A 13641-nucleotide genomic window follows, 5' to 3' on the forward strand; every position below is an offset into this window, starting at 1 on the left:
TTAAAAAGGAGGTTAAAGACAGAAGATCATCTTGTCCTGTACTCTTGGTGACCCACCAGGAATCAGGCTGCTGGGCTTGGTAGAAGAGGTCCCCCAAACAAATTCTGAAGCCCAGCCGTATGCAAATTACATCATACTTGTTATTAGGAGCCCATGATTGATGGTATCCTGATCTGAATATGAGAGGGGGGAAATTACCGCCATTTCAATAGATTAAGGCTTCAGTCTTATATGCATGTACCTGGGAATAGGTCCTATTGAACTCAGTATGAGCTACCTCTGGCTGAGTAGACAGGCACTGATAAGTTACCCCTAACCTTCACTGTAGGCTATTGGTCAGTGATGCTCTAAAAATGTCCCAATGCTGTGAAATCTCAGTAACCTAGTGGGCATCATCTATGACAGATCCCTTCAACTACCTCCCAAGCCCTAGATGTGCCAAGTGGGCTGTGTCTGGCTGCTTATTGTGTCAGTTTTGTGGATTAAAATGGTAGCATTTCTGTCCCAGTTTCTAAAATTCCTTTCACACTGCAGTACCGGTTGCATTAAGGAACTGTAACTTTTTTTGGCCGAAATACTGACATTGCGTGCAAATGTCTTTCACACTGCTGCAATGAACAATGTTTTGTTTTCGTCCATCACCTGTTATACACATGCAAACTGTAGTTCCCCCATAATTCATTGCGTGAGTTAATGTCTGGACACGGAGGGTGGGTGGGGAAAGGAGTAAGGGAAAGCTGCTATCTGCACCTATGATGGGGAAAAAAAATGACATGAGCATTGCGTGCCGGGATGCCTGTCACATGAGTGGCTGCAACTAGTGCAAAACTCCTGTGATTTTCCAGGTTCCCAAGCTTTCAAATTGATTGTTTCTGCAATCATTTATCACAGAAATGAGTGCTAAACTTTCACTATATAACCAAATTTCCAGAACTAGCTTTTACATTGTCTGAAAGATCAAACAAAATGTGCAAATTACTAGGTAAGAAATCCATCAGAATAATGGAATAAAGTGCAGTGTGAAAGCAGCCTCTGTTTCAGTCACTACTGACTTTGGGGAGGAATCGGAAAACATTCCTGTTTGCCCACCCGTTTGATGGCTGAAGGAGACTGTTCCTGGCAACCCAGAGATCACTGGATGAAAGCACGTTTTTTTAAATCTGTAACTGTTTTTTAGAAAGTTGTGATCTCTTTTTAGAATTCTTTATTTTATTTTAGTTAAATTGTTTTGTTGTATTTGCCACCCTGGGTTCCTTCATAGGGGAAGGATGGGATATAACTTCAAGAAGAAGAACAAGAATAGGAACTGCTGAAATCTGGAAAATGTATACTAGTTGTAAAGAATTCAACAACTCTGTGGTGGGTCACATCCCCACCACTTCCATATGCTAAAGTCACTGTTTTAATAATATCATGCTTGAATATACTTACGTATTTAAATGTGAGAATATTTGTTTCCTAGAATATTTTGCTCTTTAAATTGGGCAGGAGACAAATTTCCCCTTCAAGATACTGATGTAGCAGGAAAAAGAGTGGTGAGGAAAAAAAGCAAGTTAAAATGATAGAGAGACCAAATAAAACATACACCTTAGAAAAGTGTCTTTTAAGCTGATCTTAATGCTCAGTTGAATCTGATGTTACAATATTTACTGCATGTTTCATTTTGGTTTTCCAAGTTTCATATGAAAGACAAAGCATTAAAAGAAATTAAAGCCACAACCTGTAAACATTTAGCTTTGTTTCAGCAAAACATTCTCCACCATCTTTACATTTTCTCTTTTAAACTGTCTTTTATATTGCATGAAATAGATGGATATCATTCTGAGCTCTGTGATAGGGCTAAATTCTGCCAAACTAATGATGAAATTTAATTTTATGATGTTCTATTATGAGTATGTCCAAACAATCAGTATACAAATGATATGCAAATGTCATCTAAGGATACAATCCCAGGGTCCCTGGGAGGGTGTTCCAGGGGCCATAAGGGTATAGTGGGTCTCCTGTTCCATGATCAGAGACGGAGCTCCACCTCCTTCTGCTGCTACATATGAGAGTCATAATGTGGTCAGAGGGTGATGAACATACATGTGTGAACCAGCCCTTATAACATTTTACAGTAGACAGGTAAATTCCATGCTCTGCCACATGATTACAACCACACCAATTTTTAGGGCCACTGCATGTAAGTATCTAGATAGTGATGTGAGATGTAAAGGGAGATAAACTGTGTAGACAGTCACAATAGTCTTCTCTTTGATCCATTTCAAAAGGGAAATGTTCCTTTTTTTTCCAAGTCAGGCATCATCCTTCACCACCTTGAATCTCTGTGACATGGCAGATTTATGCAACCCCTTGAAATATTTATCACCATAATCCACATTATGAAGATGCATTATTACTTTTTAACCAACATTAAAGATTAAAAACAGAATAAAAGCTTAGTGCCAGGAGAAATTGCCCTGTGTGGGTGCGCGCGCTCGCGTGCGTGAGTGAGTGAGTAAGTGAGAGAGTGAGAGCGCGAGCGCTAAGGCTCACATGCTTTAGAGTTTCTTAGAATAAGAAAATAAAACATCAAAGAAGTTAAGAACTGTTTCTGCATATTTCCCTTTATATAAGGACCACAGTTGTTTTTTAAAATGGAGAGTTTTTTTTAAAAAAAATTGACATGATATAGTGCCCCTTGATAGTTTATCATCATCTGTTTATTGTTTGCCCCCAGTATTGATAAAATAGTAGGGGTGTTCCAACAAGCCCCTCATGCATTCAGTTAATGTGGGAGGAGGTAGCATTAATGTATTAAAGTGTTGGCTGGCAACACACCTTGCAAGCCAATACGCCTATTGGCCATGTGTTCAGCATTTGTGGAAAACAGGTCTGACACATGTACAGATGGCCCCTTTCTCACTAATGCTGAGCATGCAGCTGCAAGGGTTCATGGCTGACAGGCACATAGTTATGCTAGGGGCATTGCCAGAGGGCATTTTGCTACAACCCTCTTTTGTGATAATTGACCACTTCAGGTGGCTCATTTGAGTTCTCTATTGTCTCGGAACAGGAAATTTACAAATTAAAACACTAAAAATAAATTGCAAACCACAGCAGAACAGAATAAAATACTGGCATAAAAACCACAACATAAAAACCAAAAACAGCTGGGCAAAATGAATAGGCGTACAGCTGGCACCAAAAAAAGAACAAACATGGCACCAGGGAAGCCACTCTGGGGGGGGGGCATTCCAAAAGTGGGGGGCAACAACTGATAAATCCCTGTCTCACCACTTGCTTTACTTCAAGAGGTGGCAGAACCTAGAGGAAGGTCTCAGAGACCAGCATCAAAAGCCAAGCAGTTTCATGCAGGATAAGGTGATCAGAATGTCAACTGTGAGAACCTTCTTTTACTTTTCTTTGTTTCTTGCCATTGTTTTCCCAACTCCTGCTCCTTCAGCTCCATTTGTTTTGTGATGTTTGAATTGCTGCTGTTTCTTCCTGAATTAGTCACAACTGCAACCTCAGGCAAGCAGGGATTAGAAGACATGACACCAGATAAGTTCTCCTTTTCCCCACATGATTACCATCATCACAAACCCTACGATTGGCAGGTAAGGCCTTGTTGGTGGCATCACCACTGGTGCTGCTTGGTTGGTGTTGACCCATGACAGGGCCTTCTCATTAGTGGTTCCCCATTTGTGCAATGCCCTCCCTGGGGAGGTGTGTCTGCCTACCGTATTATTGACTTTTAGGAATTCCTAAACAGGAATTCCTGTTTTAGTTTACCCAGGCATTTGATGGCTAAAAGATACTGTTCTTAGCAACTCTCGTTGGCTGAGAGAATGTGATTGTTTTAAAGTGTTTTTAGAAAGGTTTTAATGATATTGTTATTGATATGTTTTCTGCTCCTGGCTCCTTTAGGAGGAAGTGCAGGATATAAATTGTCCAGCATCTTCATGTGAAGGGAGGTGTGGCTGAGCCTATTGGCCCCATCTGTTTTCACTATCACATCCCTGTCACCAGCTTCATTGCCTTCCATGTGTTGGGAAGATAACTTCTGTAACAGGGAGCCTGCTGTACTCATGTAGGCTCCCCATTCAATTTAGAATCCTGCTGTTCCAGAGTTCTAAATTCCGCAAGGAGTCTCCTCAAGTAGGTAAGGCTCCCCACTGCAGAATCTGCTTTCTAAAAGCATGGAAGGCCAGGGACGTAATGGAGGGGATGAGGCCTACCAGACTCATCATCATTACATGAGATTTGAATGCCTGAAGAGGACTCTAGTCAATCAGATTTGACTAGGTAGTGCCACTACTAAAGGCAAATAAGCCAGTTGAAAGTGAAGGCAATGTTTTGTACCAATCACCAAAAATTGCTGAAGGGGGGGCACTTTTTAGTACTCCTCAAAATGTCCATAAATGGCACCCACTTTTGAGGGGTCTCTGCTTTAATATTTTGACCTTGGTGTGCAAAGGAGGTGCAAATGAGTGTTATCGGGTATGCTAATTTAATGTGAATAATATGACTTTAATCCTGAGCCCAAACTGGATGGCCACTCCCAATAGATGCTGTTACCCCCCATTTTCTTATGTGCAATAACTTATTCCAATGGAAAGGCAATTTCTGGGCTCCTCTTTCCCACCCATACAAAATCTTACATGAATTTGCATGTATGAAAGATTTGTTCCATGTACAAAACCACTAACAGAAATGTAGCCCAGTCACTGGATTCATGTTGTATTATTCCCAGAGGTAAGTGAACATGTTGCACTAATTCCAGTAATCAATCACTTAGTAGATCCCAAGTTAAAACAAGTGTAGCATCTCTCATTTTCAGATGTTGTAATTTTGAAGCTTTTTAAAATGATTTTTATTTGGCATTGTAAAACCAGCAGTGTTATTGCTGTTGTCGTTAACATTTGAGATAAATGTTGGCCTAGGTTTTATTATTATTATTATTATTATTATTATTATTTTAGTAGCAGACTCTAGTCCCTGACTTGATGTAATTGTATTTTAGTTTAGGATGTGCTAATGCATGGAGGTTATGAATGTTTTATAACATTTTTTGCTTCTGAATGCAGAGGAAGCTTTTAAAGCTGTGGTGGCTTTAATGAAGTTCTCAATTCCCCCCTTGAGATATGAGGGAGCAAAGTGGGTTCTACCTCATAAAATTGACCAGGATCTTTATGTGATTATGGTGTGTATTAATTTGATAGGTCCTTACAGAAGAGCAACATCATATAACCACAGAGGTGAAAGGTTCTTCTTAGGGGGTATAAAACACTGTTTTGTGAAGTAACAAATCTATTAGCTATATTCATACCTTATAACCTGTCCTGGATGGGGTTGCACTCCCCCTGAAGGAGCAGGCTCATAGCTTGGAGGTTCTCCTAGAACCATCTCTGTCACTTGAGGCTCAGGTAGCCTCGGTGGCAAGTAGTGCTTTCTACCAACTCCGGTTGGTGGCCCAGGTACAACCCTATTTGGACAGGGATAACCTGGCTTCAGTTGTCCATGCTGTGGTAACCTCCAAGTTAGATTACTGCAATGCGCTCTACATCGGGCTGCCTTTGAAGACAGTTCGGAAGCTGCAGCTTGTGCAAAATGCAGCGGCCAGATTGGTAACAGGGACCAGACGGTTGGAACATATAAAACCAATTGTGGCCCGCTTGCATTGGCTGCCTGTATGTTTCCAAGCTCAATTCAAGGTGCTGGTTTTAACCTATAAAGCCTTACACGCCTTAGGACCACAATACCTGATGGAACGCCTCTCCCGACATGAACCCCCTCCCCGTACACTACGCTCAACATCCAAGGCCCTCCTCCAGGTGCCTACTGGGAGGGAAGCTGGGAGTCTGGCAACAAGGGAGAGGGCCTTCTCAGTGGTGGCCCCCAAATTCTGGAATGATTTCGGCACCAACACTGTTATCTTTTCGGCACCAGGTCAAGACTTTCCTCTTCTCCCAGGCCTTTTAGCATGTGTTTTAAACTACTTTTTTAAAAAACGTGTTTTTAAATTTGTATATTTGTTTTTAATGTTTTTAATTGTTGTAAACCGCCCGGAGAGCTTCGGCTGTGGGGCGGTATACAAAGGCAATAAATAAATAAATAATCTGATGAAAGCTGATCACCATTGCTATTTGAGGTGACTTAGGTTAGGGGTAAGGAACCTCATCCCAGGGGAGCAAATATAGCCCTCCAGGCCTCTCCATCTGGCCACTGAGATTCCTCCAATGCCACATCCCTTCCCCAGCCAACTTCTCCCCCTCTGCAGGTCACCCCCTCACCAGATATGTCTTGGGCCCTCCTTAAGTGTTTCTACCTGGATGAGTGCTGATAATGCCTGTGGCATCTGCTTGCTAAGATGGAAGAGGAGTAGGTGAGTGTGTGTAGAAACTAGGCTACTATACAAAGGTAAAATTCACATTTGTGGCTCCACTCGTTTGTACCTTCAGACCCATCCACCACTGGCATGTCCAGATAGGAATGGGGCCTTGCCCTCCAGCTATAAAATGTTCCTCACCTCTGCCTCACACAGTAACTACTTCACTTCTTGATATCTTTGTAGCTGTCCTGAATCAAGAAGAAATGTCCCAAAATATAGCCACATAGCAAAATGTCTAGGATCTGCTAGATTTCAAGATGACCATGGAAGTGGCTTTGTTTAAAATAGGATGATGAAGGTGACTATCACTTTAAATTACAGGCTACATGATATGCTGTATACAACAAGGGGACGGTGTAAGAGCCAGAACGGAATGGAGCCAGACCTCCGAAATTCACCAGTCGCACATGACTACATGGGATGCATGCAGTAAGACACAAAACGTACATGCAAAACACGTTCCAATACCCGTTCCGGGCTATAATATGCTTTTACATAAAACAGCCCAGAACAGCGACTTCCCAATGAGCCAGACCCACCAAATTCACCAGTCCAACATGACTCGATGGGATTCATGCAAAAAGTCACAAAACCTCCACATAAGCCACGTTCCATGCAATAATACATCTTTCTGAACAGAGCCCAGAACAACATCTGAACCAGCCAAGTCAATCAAATGCACCAGTCATGCATAACTGTATGAGTCAATGCTCTGGGCCACAAGCTTTCACAGCAACCACATTACAAGGCCCATTTTTGTTGGGAAAATGGCCCAGAATGGCAACTTTCTAGCTAGGCAGGTCAACTAAATTTACAGAAGACTTTGAGTTAGCCAAAGCAACAAAATACTTCTGTTACAATATGGCACAAAATGTCTGCAAAAACCATGCTCCAGTATCTATTTCAAGCAAGAAACTGTATTTTTGAAAAATGGACTGGAATGTCCACTTCCCAAGATGGAAAACCAATGAAATTCACACATTGGACTAGGCTGAAAAGAATGTTGTTTTTTAATGAAGTGGTACTGGGCAATAGGCAAGTGTGCAGGTCAGAATGCCTGTTTCCTATGGAAACTAGTCCTGAACATTGACATCCCATATTGGATCTCTCCTAAAAGGAGAGGCAGCAACATGTGTGGCTGGTGAATTTGGTAGGTCTGGCTCATTGGGAAGTCGCCATTCCGGGCTGTTTTACATAAAAGCATATTATAGCGGGTATTGGAACGTGGTTTGCGTGTAAGTTTTGTGTCTTACTGCATGCATCCCATGTAGTCATGTGGGACTGGTGAATTTCGGAGGTCTGGCTCGCTGGGAAGTCGCCATTCCGGGCTGTTTCATTCCGTTCCGGAGGGCATTTTGGTTGTTAAAGGATTAATAAAAATCTTATCGTAATGGTTTTTGTTCCTAAATGTTGTTCTCAAGTGTCTCTAACACATCCCAGTGTTTTTGGCATCAATTTCTTTTATAAAGGGCCCGTTCCGGCCTGTTCCATTCTGGCTTTTACACCATCCCTACAACAAGCCCCTGGCCCACATTAGTAAATAAAAACACTTTTTAAATGTCCCAGTTATAATCCTCCACTGTTATGTTAGGTTGCAGCAGGATGTGGTAGACATGTCAAAATTAACCAAGTGGATTCCCAAACCGTTGTTATTGAGGGTAAAGTTCACAAATTATGCCACAATGAAGTTTGACAAGAGATTATGGGATGTAGTTTGATGTTTACAACAAATACACCAGATTCTTGAGAACATACCAACCATGAAGAATTGCAGAATATATTTGAGGCATTCTTCGGCTGTGGGTATTTAATTTTTTTCAGTATAGTGTTTTGCAATCTACCTAATAGTATGCAGTTATTATGATTTCCCTTTTTCTTGCCCTTTGCTTCAATATTTGGTGTTCTCTCTCCCTACTATCTTCTAAAATATGTTGACTACATTCACATCACTGCTAAAATATATAGAGTGGCATCTTGTGTGTACAAAACACTAACCCACAATATTTTATGCACACCACAAAATCATACGTCACTGTAACCACCTTTGTCAAACAGGAGTTTGACAAAGGAGTTCCACAGGGGAGGTCAAGGGGGAGGTCCCTAACCCCCACCCAAAAATCCAAATTACTAATTCTCCTACCATACCAGTGGGACTCTCAAGTTTACCCTATAGTAGGACAGGACAAAGCACAGGCCACTCCAAAACAAGTAGTTAGAAAGAAACAAAAGATAGAAGAGAGTATGAATGGGAAGGATACTCCAGTGGTTGTGACCTGCAAGCTGTGTGCCATGTTTGTTTTCTTGCCTGAGAACAACATGGCATACACGTGCAACAAGTGCAAGCTCATGGCACTGTTGGAAGAAAAAGTGACCGGCCTGGAACGGCAGGTGGCCATGCTGAGAACTATAAGAGAAGATGAAGAGTTCTTAGATAGGACACTGGAACAACAGCAGCAAAGAGAAGTGGAAGTGGAAGAGCAACAGCATGTGGTAGCAGAAGAGGAGACTGCTTTGGAGAAGAACAATGAAGTGGACGAAACTCCGTGAGAAAGGGTGACAGGAGCAGAAGAGCTAGAAGACACCCTTCACCAGTGGAGCTATGAAACCACTTTCAACCACTCGAGGATGAGACTGGAGGACAGCCTGTGGTGGAATAATTACAGGGGACCCCGTGTGACAACGAGCAAGAGGCTGAAGCTTAATCAAGCAGGGGCAATGAAACCTCACCCTACAACAAGAAGAGAAGAGTACTAGTAGTGGGGGACTCCCTACTGCATGGGATTGAAACCCAAGTATGCAGAGAAGATCCGTGGACCCACCAGGTATGCTGTCTACAAGGAGGACAGATTAGAGATGTGACAAAAGGGCTGCCATCACTCATCAAGCCTGCTGACAGGTATCCCTTTCTCCTCATCCATGTGGGAATGGAGCTATGAAGAAATCACATCAGACTTTGAAGCTCTGGGAAGGAAACTCAAGGACTTTGGGGCCCAGATAGTTTTTTCATCCATCCTTCCAGTACTTAGGAGTAGAAAGGGAAAGAAAAATACTCTGTGTGAATGAATGGCTCCGAAGGTGGTGCCGACGTGAGAGATTTGGATTCTGGGACCGTGGGCTATCCTTCCTGGAAGATGGATTGCTGGCAAGTGATGGGTTGCATCTCACAAGGACTGGAAAGAATGTGTTTCACCACAGCATGGAGAAGTTCATCAGCAGAGCTTTAAACTGAATCCTAAGGGGGAGGGAGATGTAAACTTGGTGATAATGACTGATGAAGGCTTGTGCACAGTAACGGGAGCAGAGAGATCGGCTATAATAGGGACCAGTGACAGTCCTCAGAGAAATGTAGTAAGGAAGCCAAGCCATAAATCACATGGTCTTTAATGCCTGTGTACTAATGCGCAGAGCATGGGAAACAAGCAGGACGAACTTGAACTCTTAATACAGGAGGGCAATTACGACTTGATAGGTATAACTGAAACTTGGTGGGATGACTCCCATGACTGGAATACAGCAAATGAAGGATATAACTTGTTCAAAAAGAACAGAAGGAATAAAAAGGGAGGTGGAGTCACGCTATATGTTAAAAATATATATCCCTGCACAGAAATACAGGAAGATGAGCTTGGTAGTTCCACTGAGAGTATCTGGATTAAAACAAATGGGGCAGGAGATAAAAAGAATGTGGTGCTTGGAGTCTATTACCAACCACCCAATCAAGGAGAAGACAAGAATGTAACTTTTGAAAAGCAAATTGCCAATGTGTTGAGGAGGCATTATGTAGTAGTTATGGGGGATTTCAATTATCCTGATATCTGTTGGGAGACAAATTCTGCCAAACATGGCTCCTCCAAGAAATTTCTGACTTGTGTTGCAGATAACGTTCTCCTACAGAAAGTGGAGGAAGCAACCAGAGGATCAGCTACCCTGGACTTGATTCTAACCAATAGAGATGATTTGGTGGATGAAGAGGCAGTTATGAGAACTCTGGGGGAAAGTGACCACATCATACTTGAATTCTTGATTTTAACAGAAGCAAAAGCTGAGAGTAGCCATACATGCACCCTGGACTTCAGGAAAGCTGATTTTAATAAACTCAGAACAATTATAAGTACAGTTCCATGGCAAGCCACCCTAATAAGAAAAGGAGTCCAAGATGGGTGGGAGTTTCTAAAAAAGGAAATTCTAAAAGCGCAATGGCAAGCAATTCCAACAAGGAAAAAAGGGGGGAAACAACAGAAGAAGCCAGTGTGGCTTCACAAAAAGCTTAGAGATGACCTGAAAACAAAAAAGGACACATAGAGGAAGTGGAAAGAAGGCCAGGCCACAAAGGAAGAGTACAGGCAGGTATCATGGAATTGCAGGAATGGTGTCAGGAAGGCTAAAGCTGAGAATGAGCTGAGGTTAGCGAAGGATGCTAAAAGCAACAAAAAGCTTTCTTCTGATATGTCCATAGTAAAAGACAGAGAAAAGTAACGGTGGCACAGCTACTCAATGAGGATGGCAAAATGATAACAGATGACAAAGAAAAGGCAGAAGTGCTCAATTCCTACTTTGGCTCAGTCTTCTCCCAGAAAAAGGATCTGTGACCCTCCTGGGAAATATGAAGTAGAAGGGGCAGGATTGGAGCTTGAGATTGATAGACCAATGGTCAAGGAATACCTAATCACCTTGAACGAGTTCAAATCTCCAGGGCTCGATAAACTGCATCCTAGAGTATTGAAGGAACTGGCTGAAGAACTCTCACAACCGCTGTCTATTATCTTTGCGAAAGCATGGAGGACTGGAGGAGAGCTAATGTTGTCCCTATCTTCAAAAAAGGCAAAAAGGAGGAACCGGGGAACTACAGACCAGTCAGCCTAACATCAATCCCTGGAAAAACTCTGGAGCAGATTATAAAGCAGTCAATCAGTAAGCACCTTGAAAATAATACAGTGATTACTAGGAGCCAACATGGATTTATGAAGAACAAATCCTGCCATACCAATCTTATCTCATTTTCTGACCAGGTAACCTCCCTTGTAGACTGTGGGAATGCTGTGGACATAATATACCTGGACTTCAGCAAAGCTTTTGACAAAGAGCCCCATGATATTCTGATTAGCAAGCTAGCTAAATGTGGTCTGGATGGAACAACTATCAAGTGGATCCACAGTTGGCTCCAGAATTGTACTCAAAGAGTGCTTATCAATGGTTCCTTCTTAAACTGGTTGGAAGTAATGAGTGGGGTACCACAGGGCTTGGTCCTGGGCCCAGTGCTCTTCAACATTTTTATTAACGACTTGGATGAGGAGGTACAGAGCATGCTTATCAAATTTGCAGATGATACAAAACTGAGGGGCATAGCTAATACCGTGGAAGACAGAAACAAAATTCAAAGGGACCTTGATAGGCTGGAGCATTGGGCTGAAAACAACAGAATGAAATTCAACAGGAATAAATGCAAAGTTCTACACTTAGGAAAAAGAAACCAAATGCACAGTTATAAGATGGGAGATACTTGGCTCAGCAATATAAGATGTGAGAAGGATCTTGGAATTTTCGTTGATCATAAGCTGAATATGAGCCAACAGTGTGATGTGGCTGCAAAAGAGGGAAATGCTATATTAGGCTGTATTAACAGAAGTATCGTTTCCAAATTACGTGAAGTATTAGTTCCCCTCTGTTCAGCACTGGTTAGGCCTCATCTTGAGTACTGCGTCCACTTCTGGTCTCCGCACTTCAAGAAGGATGCAGACAAACTGGAACAGGTTCAGAGGAGGGCAATAAGGATGGTCAGGGGACTGGAAACAAAGCCCTATGAGGAGAGACTGAAAGAACTGGGCATGTATAGTCTGCAGAAGAGAAGACTGAGGGGAGATATGATAGCACTCTTCAAGTATATGAAAGGTTGTCACATAGAGGAGGGCCAGGATCTCTTCTCAGTTGTCCTAGAGTGCAGGACACGGAATAATGGGCTCAAGTTGCAGGAAGCCAGATTTCAACTGGACATCAGGAAAAACTTCCTGTTAGAGCCATACGACAATGGAATCAATTACCTAGAGAGGTAGTGGGCTCTCTGACACTGGAGGCATTCAAGAGGCAGCTGGACAGCCATCTGTCGGGAATGCTTTGATTTGGATTCCTGCATTGTGCAGGGGGTTGGACTTGATGGCCTTATAGGCCCCTTCCAACTCTACTATTCTATGATTCTAAAAGGTTAACAATTTTACAGGATTTACCAGAGCCAATTCAGAGATTACAAAGTAGTTGGCAAAGGAGAATAATGACTGATTCACATTTCTTTTCCTGCTTGCGGAGCTGACATGGGATTTGTGAAACTTGCCCGCAGGAAGATTCATGAGTTTCAGAAGCCATTTTGAGGTAAAATACATGAGACCATTTCATAATTTTACAGAAGAAGCAGGAAAAGAAGTAAATGTCACTTATACTGTAGATTTCCCCACTTTAGGATTTAATGCCTGATTCACACATGGGTACCTGCTTGAAGAAAAGCAAACGAGCTGCTTGACTGAATCTGACCAACATGCATGTATTCCTGCATTCTGTTTTCAACACTTTTCACAAGTGTCACTCTGGTGGTTTCTATTGCCTTCAGCCATGAGATAGTCCAGTTCACACACTATATTTGTTGGCCAAATATTTTGTCCACACAGACATGTTCAGGGAAAGATAGGGTGACTGATGTGAAGAAAAAACAACTGCATTTGGTGAACTGGCAGACTGATGATAAAAATAAGCCCAAATAGCTTGCCTTTTGCCCTCCTCTATGATGTTCTATTCCATCTAGAAACCGATAATGCACATATCATTTTCAACAAAGACACTACCACCTAAAGGACAGCTAGCTGTCATTATATATAAAAAAATCTTACCAAGAAACTGATATCAAAAAGAAACTTCCTTGAGCCAACAAGCATGGAGTTCAATGAAAGATGTCTTTCAACTGAAGAAAGGAGAGAGAGATTGTTTATAGATTGGTTCTGGTAATAGCATGGTTTGACAGTAATCTAATCCCAATCTATCTTAAATTCCCAATAGAGACAGAAAGGAGAAGAGGGTCTCTCAGAATTTTAGCCCCTCATGTGAAGCTCTTTATATAGAGTTAATAATGAAAATCTCACCTGGAATGGGTTTCTTTAGCAGAAACCAAAAGAGTCTATAGAATATCAAACAAATGAAATCCCCAACTGAGATGTATAAACTCAGATCAGCAGACAAATGCTGAAACAGCCAGTGTTATAAATCAGGGTCCTTTCTAAACATTT

The sequence above is a fragment of the Rhineura floridana genome, chromosome 7 (assembly GCF_030035675.1).
Source record: "Rhineura floridana isolate rRhiFlo1 chromosome 7, rRhiFlo1.hap2, whole genome shotgun sequence".
Classification (NCBI taxonomy): Eukaryota; Metazoa; Chordata; class Lepidosauria; order Squamata; family Rhineuridae; genus Rhineura; species Rhineura floridana.